The sequence below is a fragment of the Lithobates pipiens genome, unplaced genomic scaffold (genome assembly GCF_037356315.1).
Source record: "Lithobates pipiens isolate NorthernLeopardFrog02 unplaced genomic scaffold, aLitPip1_a1.2 Scaffold_28, whole genome shotgun sequence".
NCBI classification, from domain to species: domain Eukaryota; kingdom Metazoa; phylum Chordata; class Amphibia; order Anura; family Ranidae; genus Lithobates; species Lithobates pipiens.
This window is the reverse complement of record NW_027507789.1, coordinates 87,472,147-87,485,660: the sequence shown is the minus strand read 5'-3', so window position 1 is coordinate 87,485,660 and position 13,514 is coordinate 87,472,147. Positions and strand designations below refer to the sequence as shown.

The following is a 13,514-nucleotide window of genomic DNA, read 5'->3' as shown; positions in this document are numbered from 1 at the left end:
TTAGGGTTCCTTCAAAGGTTGCTAGAGGTTCCTTGACCTCACCCTCCCATCTGATGGTGCCTACACAGTGGTCCAAAACCACTTTGTAGAGCCAGCAGGATGACATTCTAACCACCACTGTAAGGGGTGCATTCTTCCCACCAACTACTACAATGTAAGGGGCATTTTCCCAATGCCCCTTGATAAACTAATCTTGCCAGGGCTTCCCCGAGGCCTGACAGTTTTTCAAGGGTTCCTTTGGAGTTAAAAGGTTGGAAAAGGCTGACCTACACCAACACAACATACATCTATGATCCTCACATTTGTCCCTTATTTTATCTGCATATTTTTGCTGCAAGTTCCTCTATGTCCATAGAGACAGATTTAAAAAGATATGTGCAGCGCTAAAGTGAAAAACATCTGTATATCTACAGGACAATCGTGTGTAAAGCAACCAGTGAAAATCGATGTACCTTGAAAGATCATAAATTAACAAAATACCATAAAAGCATGTAGATATGAACATAAATCTTACAGATATGTAAATAAGCAGTTATTCATATCTTGTGACAAAAAAATTGAATAACCACAAAGGGAGAAAAGAAAAGGTGAAAAAAAAAATCAAATTGAGTCCACATAAGTGAAAAACAAGTGCTCAAATAGGGTAAGTCCCAATGGCTTCAGCAAGGATCACGGTTGTAGAGGAATAAGTCTTATGCCCAATGAGTCGACAAGGCTTGAGGTGTAGGTACACCAGATGGAGCTTCCATGCCACCTAATCCTGGCTACAATAGGAGCAGATTCCTCTGTCCCTTTCACGGCTCAATGTTGTAATAACTGGTCAGGACCGGCAGCCTCAGATCAAAGGATGGACCATGTCTACCTTATACATTCAAACGGTATAGCCAAAAAAAGAGAAAATGCACCACAGTGTAAAACCGTAGGTGTAAAAAAAATGTATTATAAAAAAGCAGGAACACTCACCTTTCCATGAAAGAAAAGCGCTTAGAGGAATATTCGATAACAGGCAAAGTAACGCAATGGCATCAGCAGGGCTTGCCCGATGCGTTTAGTCTGAACAGACATCTGGGGTGTGAGCCTGCTATGGTCATTGTGCTTATATAGAGAATAAGACCCCCAAATGAAATACCAACCTGTGACAGAACTTCAAAATCATTAATAAAAATAAATAAAAGGTCACTCATTTCCACCCCAGCCATGTCTGCTTTCTCATTGTTCCTTGGTCGGATTTTTGGGGAGTATCGGGTATTTCCTTTTTCTGTAAGGTCTCTCTTACAGTTTGTCCATCATTCATGCTTTACATTACCTTTTTTGGTCATTCATTTCCAGATATATCCTACATGCATTCACCCCTCAAGAGCGAGTCACATCTCGCGAAATTCATCAGGTGTTATAGATGTCATCTATACTCATGTATTTCTAACGCAATGTGATTTTTAACCATGTACAATTGTATCGCTTTGCCTTTGTTTATACTACTCAATGTGCAATTATTTCTGCAATAAATGTTTTTATTGTATTTATATTTGTCAATTTCATCCGCCTATTGTACACACCTCATATAAAGTCCCAAAGTGTGATACCTTTGTTTTTATAGAACTTTAACATCATGTACAATCAGGCAATCACTTCCTGACTGGCAAGCTTTACTCTGAAGATCCGAACACCCACTGCTTCAAGCATATCATCAGCTCACAACTTCTTGCATGGCAAAATGGCACGGACGCATTCGGGTCAAGCCTCAATCCGGAATGGCGAGGCTGATGCCCACACCCACCGCGTCATCTGTCCAGTTCCTCTGAACAGCCAGAAAATGATAACACCAAGCCTCAATATGAACAAAGGGGAAATAGCAATACCTTATAAAAAGTTGCGTTAGTCAAAAACATTTAACTTGTATATAGTGAAAATTCCAAAAACATATGAAATACTTGGAAGTCAAGGTTGGTATTCCAATTTGGATCAATGGAAATAAATACCGCTTAACAAATGAATACTATGAAAATTAATAAATGCAATAATACATAAATAGTAATAGTCAATTAGCAGTAGACTGGCAAATGTGTCTAAAGAAATTATGAATAAATGTGCCTATACCATGGTGAAAGCCCCCATTATAAGATTTAAAATACCCAATAAATGCTAAATGGAAGTAGTAAAGATATGGAAAACACCAAATAAATCCACATCATGTGATTTAGCCAGATCTTCAGAGCCAGGCTTGACCCGCATGCGTCGCGCCATCTTGCCAATCAGGATGTGATTGCCTGATTGGACACATGTTGTTGAAGTTCTGTCACAGGTTGTTATTTTATTTGGGGGTCTTATTCTCTATATAAGCGCAATGACCAAAGCAGCCTCCATCCCCCGATGAAACGCGTCAGTACGAGTCCTTCTGATGTCATTGCGTTATTTTGACTGTTATCGAATATTCCTCTAATCGCTTTTTATTCATGGAAACGTGAGTGTTCCTGCTTTTTATACATTTCCCATGATGTTCAACTACACTGCAGAGTACACAAGCGTCATGGGAAATGTAGTTCCAAAATATCAGGCGTGCCAAGGTTTGCCATCACTCGTCTATACCATTTGAGTGTATAAGGAAGACATGGTTCATTCTTTGATCTGAGGCTACCGGTCCTGACCAGTTATTACAACATTGAGCCATGTAAGGGATGAAGGGATCATCTCCTATTGTGGCCAGGATTAAGTGGCGTGAAAGCTCCATCTTATTGATGTACATACAACCTCAAGCCTTGCTGACTCATTGGGCATAAGCCTTATTGGGGCCACACGTTACGGTAATGCCCCGTACGCACAATCCGAATTTTGGACAGAAAAGGCTATGATGGTTTTTCCAACGGAATTCTGCTCGATTGATACCGACCATCAAGAACGCTGTGACGTACAACATGTACGATGGAAAAAAAGAAGATCAATAGCCAATGTGCCACCCTTTGGGCTCCTTCTGAAAATCTCGTGTTTATCTTGTTTATATAGACGTTTCGCGATTTTCAGACTCATGCTTATTCCGATCGTTTTACTGCTGTTCAGTTTGTGCTTGTGGGTTTGTATTTGGTTTTCAGTGCGTGTAGTCAGTTCATATCTGTTTTTCAGTGGGTTCTTGTCCGCTCATTACTGATTTTCAGCTTGCTCTTCACAGGCTGTTCTTCAGTGCGTTCTGTTTAGTTCGCTCTGACCAGCCAACCGTTTTGAAGCCATGTTGCGGTTACGTACTCGTTGTAGAGTTTGTGCTGTGTGGGGGCTTGGTATTGGGGTTCTTACTTTGACCCAAGGCCAGTCCACGAACAGGGTGGGGAGGAGTTTGTGGACCAAGAATTGGTTCCTCTAGCATGACCAATTCTCTTATAAGCCTTTGCTGTGTCAGGAGAATAACCCTAATGATTTCAGGAATTTTCTATGGATGACAGACCCGCTTTTTACCATCTGTTGGCTTTGCTGTCCCCTTATATTAGCAGGCCGGATACCTGCATGCGGCAAGCCATCACTCTGGAGTAGAGGCTAGTCACCGCGTTGTGGTACTTGGTGACAGGGAGAAGTCTACAGGACCTCAAGTTCTCTACAGTCATCTCCCCCCAGACTTTGGGGATCATTATTCCAGAGACCTGTTCTGCCATCATTCAGGTCCTGCAGAAGGGCTATATTAGGTTATAGGTTAGGTTATATTAAGTTTTATCCTTTAACATCACATTATATGTATTTAATGTTTGCTAATGTATTGTATTTATTTAATCATTCCCTAATTACCATGATTGGAATATGCTGTGAATGTCCCCTTTATCCTCATGCATGATGGATTTTTTTTAATGCTCCTTTTTTGGCCTACATGCATATTTGCCTTCACTAACATCACTATCCTGGGCCCATACATGTCTATCATTTGGAACCCTCCCTCCCTCAAACCGCTAAGTTAACAAATACCAATCCTATATCTGTTGACTTTGCCAAACCCATATACACTATACCTACCTCTTTTGTGGTCAGATTTAGGGATGAATTCCCCAAAACTTGAAGTGCAAGGGCCTGCCTTAATACTTTCAAATGCTAAAAATCTGCTTCCATTTGTACAGTGTGTATATTCAGTTTTTGTATGACACTTCTTACCTGTCCAGTGGGCTGTCAATAGTGGGTAAGGAGGGGCTGGCAAAAGTAACACACATTATGCAATCAGCTCTCAATGAAGTGGAGAGGGTTACCTGTCCAAAACAGGTACCGTATATACTCGAGTATAGGCCGACCCGAATATAAGCCGAGGCCCCCAATTTACCCCCAAAAAAACTGGCAAACTTATTGACTCGTGTATAAGCCGAGGGTGAGACATGGCTGTCCATCCCTGTGTGTGTGTCCGTCCATCCCTGTGTGTCCGTCCATCCCTGTGTGTCCGTCCATACCTGTGTGTCCGTCCATCCCTGTGTGTCCGTCCATCCCTGTGTGTCCGTCCATCCATCCCTGTGTGTGTGTGTGTGTCCATCCATCCATCCATCCATCCCTGTGTGTGTGTGTGTGTGTGTGTCCATCCATCCATCCCTGTGTGTGTGTGTCTCCATCCATCCATCCATCCCTGTGTGTGTGTCTCTCCATCCATCCATCCCTGTGTGTGTGTGTCCATCCGTGTGTGTGTGTGTGTGTGTGTGTGTGTGTGTGTGTGTGTGTGTGTGTCCAGCCTACCTGTGTCCCGAGCCTGTGTCCCGAGCCTCCGTCCCGTGCCTTGCCTCCTTGCCTCCGTCCCGTGCCGTGCCTTGCCTCCGTCCCGTGTCGTGCCTTGCCTCCGTTCCGTCCCGTCCCGTGCCGTGCCTTGCCTTGCCTTGCCTTGCCTTGCCTCCGTCCCGTGCCTTGCCAGGATCGCCGCTCTTCGTCGGCGCCTCGGCGGCCATTCCTCTTTTCAAAAGCCGCGCCTCCGTCTGTGATAGGCGGAACACTCAATTTCCCAGCAGTCTGTGTTCCGCCTATCACGGACATCCTCTCATCCTCGTCCGTAGTACGAGGATGAGCCGATGTCCGTGATAGGCGGACTGCTGGGAAATTGAGTGCTCCGCCTATCACAGACGGAGGCGCGGCGTTTGAAGGGTAGAATGTCCGCCGTCTGTCTGCTCGACGCGCTGATCGAGCAGGCAGACAGCGATGACTCGAGTATAAGCCGAGGGGGGCACTTTCAGCCTCAAAAAAGAGGCTGAAAATCTCGGCTTATACTCGAGTATATACGGTAATCTGATAAGTGGACCTAAGATTTTTGTCTTGAAAGACTCCTTCAAATAAATGTTATACTGATGTTGGCCAAGAATGTTTGTGTCTAATCTGCTTGCAAAGTTATGTGCAAAATTAGGATTTTTTTTTCTGTTTTGACTCCACAGTTTCCTTCAATGCCATAGGGATAGCAGACTGTGGTATCCCACTTTCCCAACTGTGGAGGTGCAATTGTTGGGAAACACATTCACATAGTCCTACCACCCCATTCAGGGTCATACTATTTTAACTATAAGGGGTTTCATAGTATCATGTTGATGACGGCAGTGTCGGCGACATATGAGTTTCTCTATGCGGATGTGGGGAAGAATGGCCGGATGTCGGATGTAGGAGTCTTTGCCCAGACCGAGTTCTACCGATGTCTCCAGAGTGGTGGCTTGGGATTGCCAACTGCAGAAGAGAATGTCAGAGGACTCCCGTTTGTTTTTAATGCTGAAGCATTTGGTCTGGGTGATCATATGAGGAGACCACTCCCCCAGAGGACCCTCACTCCAGGGGAAGAGGGTTTTAATTACCGGCTTGCTAGAGCCAGAATAGTCGTGGAGAATACCTTTGGGATAATGACCAGCCGGTTCCGCTTATTTTTATTTTTTATTTTTGTATTCTTTATTTATGAAAAAGCAAGATACAGACAGCAAACAAACATGAATACATAGGACATAGCAATTTTGTTCATGTTGAAAATGTGTTTCGACTATGCAGATCTTAACTAACGATTAATATAGTATGACCTTTTATAATAATCTTTATAGTCAAAGTCTAGTTGTACTTATCCCTAGATTAGAAAGCTCACTGTGTCCCATGTCAGAAAACAGAGTAAAAAGCGGAGAAGTACGACCACTGGTTCGCCTATCCTCGCATTGAATATTAAGTGAAAGATAAGGAAAAGCAAGGAAAGTGAAAAGATAGAGAATACATGGGGGGAGAGGGGCAGGGGGAGGAAGGGTGTAGAGGGAGAGAAAGAGGGGGGGGGTCCCTTCCTCTAGTCCCACCTTCGGATTCTAAATGTCGTTCCCCCTCCCCCGCGTCATTATAGGCCTCTAGAAAATGTGGCGTCAGAATATCCCCAAAGGCCCTGTAGTATACTAGCGAATACCCATCAGGGCCCAGTGCCTTGCCATTTTGCATGCAGGCTATGGCTAGTGCCACCTCCTCTCCCGTAAGCGGCTCTTGCAAGGCCAACATAGTCTCTTCGGGCAACCGGGGGAGACCAGATTTCTGAATATACTCCCGGATGGCTTCCTGCTCTTGAAACTTCACTTTTTCCGATGCCTTATGCGGCAGGTTGTACACAGTGCAGCGTAATACTTGTGGAACTGGCCCGCATTGCCTTCAGTGGTAAATACCTTGGCGCCCCCTTCAGCTCAGGAATAAAGGCCTGCGCCTGTTGGACTCTCAAGGCTCTCGCTAACAATTTACCGCACTTGTTACTATGCTCATAGAAGGTGCACTTGCATTTTGTGGTTTCTCAGGTGCGTTAGGTCCTGCAGCTCCCGGGTGGCTAAGGATTGTTTATGGATGGACTCTAGCACTCTAATTTTCTCTAGAACAGGGGTCTTCAAACTATGGCCCTCCAGTTGTTCAGGAACTACAAATCCCATCATGCATAGTCATGCCTGTGGATGTCAGAGTTTCACAATGCCTCATGGGATGTGTAGTTTTGCAACAGCTGGAGGGCCGTAGTTTGAGGATCCCTGCTCTAGAAGGTCGAGGGTTTGCTGAGCCCTTGCCTTCTTGAGGCGGGTGCCTATTTTTATTAAGAGCCCTTTAATAGTGCACTTATGAGCTTCCCAAATCGTCTGAGGAGTACATCCCAAACCTGCATTGATGGAGAAGAAATTCCTCAGCTCCCTGGAAACCTCTTCTGCTACTTCTGGGGTCTGGAGCAGTGTGTCATTAAGCTTCCACTGCCATTGTTTTGATGTCGGGGACAAAATATCTATGTCTAAGAAGATCGGGGCATGATCCGAAAAGGTAATGGACCCTATAGAAGTCGATCTCATCCTGGAAAATGGAGAATGGGGCAACATGAGAAGGTCGATTCTGGTGTAGGAATCATGAGGGTGCGAATAGAACGTATAGTCCCCCTTGGTCAGGTTCAGAACCCTCTATACGTCCACCAGGTGGAAAGCATACAGGTTTCTCTTTAGGCGTTTAAGTGCTGCGTATGAGACCTGTGAGGTTTGTTTAGATGTGTCTATAGAAGGGGCCATGACAAAGTTGAACTCACTCCCCAGGATTACTGTCCCTTCAGCAAATTCCTGTAACTTTGTTATAGTGGATTCAAGAATTCCAATCTGGCCAGTGTTGGGGAGATATAGATTCACAAACAGAGCCCACCCCTCTTTATCACTCCACTGGTCGCTCAGCTTCCACGGTGTCATGGCGTGTATAAGTATGCTAGCCCCCCTGGACTTGGACTCGGAGGAGCACCCATGGTAGGCAGCTGGGAAGCAACAATTCCGGAGTCTCTGTGTTCCATTGACTCAAAAATGAGTCTCTTGGAGGAAGCATATGTGGGCTTTCGCATGTCTTGGGTTGGAAAGCACCATGGACCGTTTCTCTGGGGTGTTAAGCCCCTTCACATTGATGGACTTTAATCTAAGTTTCCATTGGATTCATGTTTAGAGCCGGGCTGGAGGAAGGGGGGAGAGGGGAGGGAAGAAAATAAAAAAAAAAAACTTAAAAAATAAAAAAGGGAAAGGGGGGGAGGGGAATGAGATGAGAAGAGATGGGGGAGGAAGAAAAGAGTGTAAAGGTGCAGAAAGGAGGAGAGGAAGAAAAGGTGCGAAAGGAAGGTAGAGGGGGAAGTTAGTAAGAAAGAAAAAAAAGAAAAAAGGCGGAGAATGAATAGCGGGTCACTGAAGCGTCAGTGAGTCCGAACAGCTAAAACACCTATGGTGTTTGAGATATTATATCTCAGTACACCCTTAGGACTCCAACTCTGGGCCCCAGAGGGGTGTTATCCTATGTGGGGTAGTGGTTAAACACAGCGGGGGTCAGGAGCTCCCCAACCAGACCCATATCATTACCAAAAAGAACTGGTGTAAAAAAATAAAAAAAAAAAAAAAAAAAAAAAAAGGCCTTTGGAACAATAACCAGAAAAAAAAAAGAAAACTATGAGGCAAGTCAGAAAATACAGTTTATGAGAAACTTGGGGGACCAATTTCACCCGCCACACACAACCCTCCGTTTATAGACGATCCTGAGGGGAAATCTCAAGGAGAGCACCCCCCTCGTCTGTCTGAGAGAATAGGTGCGTGATGGGTGAGGGCCCCCTCTCTTTTGAACAACACCGGAGTTCCACCTTACAGCCACGTGTTGAGCTCCGGGTGCTTCTGCACAATATGACCCATGAAAAAGATAAACTAAGAAGATGAGTAAAATAAATCCATTCGGTGTTAACCTCACCCTCCCGCCTGGTCCCCATTGTCCCCCACATGTCCTCACAAGGTACTCACCGTGCAACCTCGCCCCGGCCACCCTCTCCTGGATGCGGTCTACCTGCCGGATGGGTTTCCGCCAAGAGGATCCAACCACAGCATCAGCGGGGGCGAGGAGACCACCCCACACACAGGATGGTCCCCGACCCCTCCCACATCACAAGCGAGGCCAGAGCACCGGGCCGCATAGCCATTACAAGATGATAACATACTAGTCCCTACACCCCCCGACCATTAGTCTCCCTGCTCCCAGCCCGCAACCCCCTGACACATGTGCAAAAAACAAACTATATATAGAGACCTACACACTCTAGCTAGCCTTGGCCCATCGTAGCTTGCTGGGTTGTCGTCCATGGGTGAGTTTCCCCCTTGCGGGTCATGTGTTTTCATTCCCTCAGCGTGGGATCCAAAGTCACATTGGTCAGGAGCAGGTGAACAATAAAAAGTACCAAACACAAGTTATTCCTGAATCTCCGTCATTAAATGGTAGAGCAGGTTCGCCTCCGGGGGCACTCCCGCTAGACATTTCCTGGGGCTGGGGGAGTTCGTCCCGCAAACAAGCAGGGCAAAGAGGGAGATCGGGCGGCTGGAGGGCGATGCAGAAAACACTGCGTCTATTGGTGGGCACAGTGCAAGCACAGTTTCGTAGTGCACCCCGAGCTGCCCGTCACTTACTTGCAAGGGACCTTAGGTCTCATGGCTCCAGATCGTTACTTCCAATTGGAGTATGCCCTCGCCATCTGCACCTGGAGGATCTGCGTGGGAGACCCAGCGGAGCACCCCGAAAGGGTGTATTCAGCTCTCTGCTCAGAAGGGGACTCATCCAAACCCGAAGCAAAAATGGCTCCATCCCTAGGAAGGCAGATAGATCCGGGAGTTCGGCATGGCGCTGTAGGGTAAAGGAATCACTCCCCTTCCGGATGGTTAGTTGGAATGGGAAAACCCCACCTGTATGTCGGTTCAGCTCAGCATAGTCTCTGCAATAAAGACTAACATCGCTCTCCTCAGGGAGGGTCGCTCAGGCCACGTCCGGGAATACAGAAATTTGTGCCTCGAAGTCCACCGGCCTTTGATTCGTGCGTCTCGCATGATCTGTTCCTTATGACTGTACCAGTGTATGCGACAGATAACATTGCGGAGCCAGGCCGTTTGTTTGGGGCCGAGAGCCCTGTGGATCCTGTCGAACTCAAGGGTTGCAGGGAGGTCACCTACGATTAGCTTCTGTATGATGGCCCTCACCGTTTTAGGTTTTCCGGGCCAGTTGCTTTGGGTATTCCTTGGAACCGTATATTTTGGCAGCGGCTCCGGTTCTCCAAGTCTTCAGTGTGAAGTTGCACCTCCGCCAGCTGGTCTTGATGTCTCTGGTGTGCTCTCCCCAGCGGTGCCATTTGGGTCTCCAGTGCCACCACCGATGCCTCCTCCCTAGTCAGCCTCTCATCAATCTCATGTACCTCAGAGAGGATCTCCTGGAGATCGCGGCGGTGTTGCTCTTCCACTCTGAGTACTAGCGGCTCCATATCCGCCTCGGTGGGGAGGGCTCTCAGTAATGCCCGTATGTCCAAGTCTTCTCCCATGAACTGTATGGAGAGACAGGCTCCCGACTGGCTGGCTGCCAGGCGATGGGTTAAACATAGCCGGGATTCCCGTCAGGTGCTGCAAGCTCGACTGCTGAGAAGACGCCATTGCTCCTGGGGAAGACGGTGCAGGTTGGGCCTCACCACGTGCCATCTCAGTTCGGGCCTCCGTGTTAGACCTGGTCTTTTCTCTGAGGAGTCGGTCGATCTGGGCCGCCGGAATAGTCTTTGCGGAACCCTTGTATCTGCCTCTTTTAGGGTAGCTCATGGCCAAGCATAAAAGGTTTGGATAAATGGCACAACAGCCTTGATCGATGGGTCTGGTGTCGAGAGCTCAGCCACCATGCGACTTCACTCGCCATATCCAGACAACGCCCCTCCGCTTATTTCTAACCGCAATTAACATGGTGGAGTACAAACTTAACCACATTTCTTTATGCTGCTACATACTGCACAACTTTTTAAAGAAAAATGCACCTGGTTATGTTGCCACAGTTGGACCTGAGGCCGGACTTCATGAGAATACTATGATGGCCCTGGAAGTTGGCCGTCCTGGCTTGCCTCCCCCCCCAAAGTGCATGTGAATTGCATCACAAAAATTTGAATATTTTATGGGTAGGAGGGCCATTTCTATTCCAGATAATTTTTAAATATTTTCTAAATAAAAAAAACGTTTGCTATAATAAAATCCTAATTTTGATTACTGCTTACTGATTTTATCGGTCTTCTAGGTTCTCCTAGTGCACTTGTAGTGCCAAGTGGTTTTAACATTTAAATAACACCCATTGTCATTGTAAATAGCAACATATTACAAAAAGTGTTATCAAGCATTGAAAAAAAAAAGCCACAAATTGTTGAGTAGAAAGCCTTTTACTCCATGCACATTCACATGTGCGTTCTGAAACATTTTGTGTTAAAAGTTTTACCTTAAAATTTTAGAAAAAGTACATAAAACAGGCATGTTACAGACATAGTGTCAAAAATGTGTTGATATTGCCTTCATCAGATGGGGCGAAGTCACCCGTGTAAAGGCCAAATTTAGAAGATGTACAGAAATTGTGAATCAAAAAGGGAATTTCCTCTCTGATCCCATACCTCATGTCAACATGTGCTATCTCCCATCATGGGGGATCAATGGACGTGTTTTGGGGGTGCAACCACTTCCTCTCACCTACTAGAGTTGGGAGGAAGAGGTTGCATCTACAAAATCCCCTGATGGCAGATAGCACATGTTGACACACTGTGTGCATCTTCCAAATTTGGCTTTTAAACTGTATTAAAACTTTAGATAAATTGTAGAAAAAACTAAAAAATGTAATCTTTGTTAGATTTATATTCTTCCTTGTACATCAATCATGTTCTTCAGTCTTTGTTTAATCTCCTTGGTTTTTTACTTGATAAGGTCTAAATCACAACTACAACACATTATGTCCTGGATAAGCCGTGCACTATCACTGGTGAAATGGGGAGATTGTTCTCCCACACCTGCACATCACCTAAAAAAAATAAAAAATACACACCATGTATTATAAATATGCAGGCATACATCTTTTACCTGAATCTGTGGTGTCAGACACTCACCTGTTGTGGAGACAATCTCAATCACTTCTTTCACCTCTCCTTCCTCCACATCCTCAGGTTTCCGTGGTGTCCTCAGATGTCCAGAGTCTTTACTCCCCTATGAGAATGAAACAAAAGGTATACTTAGCACACCAATATTTGCAAACAAATAGGAATATGAAACATTGTTTAAAAGTGGGGTACACAATTGTCCGTTTGCCCAGAGTTCCAAGCTGAAGACATGATTTTTTTCACTTACCAAAGGTGGAATACTTAAATTTTTTGGACAAGTTTCACACATGGAGACACCCCAAGTATCCACTGGAGAACCTGTGTGGGACACCCTAAAAAGTTTGTTCTTGTGTTCCACACTAGTGCTCCTGAGTCCAGATGTGTAACAGCTGCTGAGTGTCCTCGCCTTACATTAAACTGAATCAAGTTTGCAATTCTTTCTAGTTTCAAACACATATAGACAACAATGTCCTAAACGTCTTAATACAAATTAGCATGACCAAATGTAGTTATCTGCCCAAAACATCGTATTTGGTTAGCAAACTAATGGTGTTTCCTATGACCGATTACTGTGGCCATGAACATGAAAGTAGCCATTTTAAACTGTATAACAGTAAAGAAAAGCACATGGAGCAGCATGCAAGTAATAATAATAATCGGAACACATGACAACTACTTACTTTTCAAAAGTACTCTCTTTATTCTTCTGTACTGATCCTGCTCCCTTTGAGATCTGACCAACGATTCCTCAGTTGCTCCTTGGATCATCATACCCAATAATTCCAGCGCAGACTCTTCACAACTTTAGTCATGATCTTGGCCTTTTCGCTAATTTAGGTTTAGGTACGGTCCATACGTTCCATCATAGTCAGCACTCTTCAAGATGTCCACCATCTCACCAAAGGACATATTTGAGGCCTTAAATATACTCCAGAATTAGGACGTTCGTGGCTCCAGGCTTTCCTCGTTGCTGCTCTCCTCTACATGCACCTGCTCCGTCTCTGCCACGGTCTCTACCCACTGTGTCAAAAGAGAATGAGTGGGGAATAGACAAAGAATGTCAGGAGTGGGCGGAGTTTCACGCATGCGCAGTGTATATAAAGCGGAACACACGTGTGTCGTACGTACGATCTGTAAGCGGATGGCAAAGTAATGGAAACAACATCGTTATAACAAAGGTACAATTTTAAGTTGGTGAATCAGTGACCTATACTGCTTATAGATTGAGGCTTATATTGGGTCAAGATTGGGATAATTTCGCCTGACATTAGGGTTTGTCTTGTGTTGTATCTTGCAGAGAAAATGGATCTATTCAATGAGGAGGACTTTATGCCCATATTCATTGATATGTACAGGGAGTTGCCCTGTCTGTGGCAGGTAAACCACCCCTTTTATAACAATAAACCAAAGAGGAAGGCAGCGCTGGATCAATTGGTGGAATTTCTGAAGCCGGTGATCCCCACGGCAGACATCCCCTATTTGAAGGCCCTAATTGGTGGCATGAGGAACATTTATATTAGGGAGCTCAAGAAAGTCCATGATTCCCTGAGATCAGGAGCTGCAGCAGATGACATTGATGTACCCAAGCTGTGGTACTATGACAGACTGCATTTTCTGGCAGGCCAGACTGAACCCAGGCCAGCACTCTCCAGTCTTCCTT

General features: G+C 45.4%; 1 protein-coding gene across 1 annotated transcript in view; it reads right to left on the bottom strand.

Annotated features, from left to right (window-relative positions):
* NAGLU (N-acetyl-alpha-glucosaminidase) overlaps positions 1-13,514 on the bottom strand; it is a 307,925-nt gene that overhangs the window by 97,506 nt on the left and 196,905 nt on the right. The gene's annotated exons all lie outside the window — the stretch shown is intronic.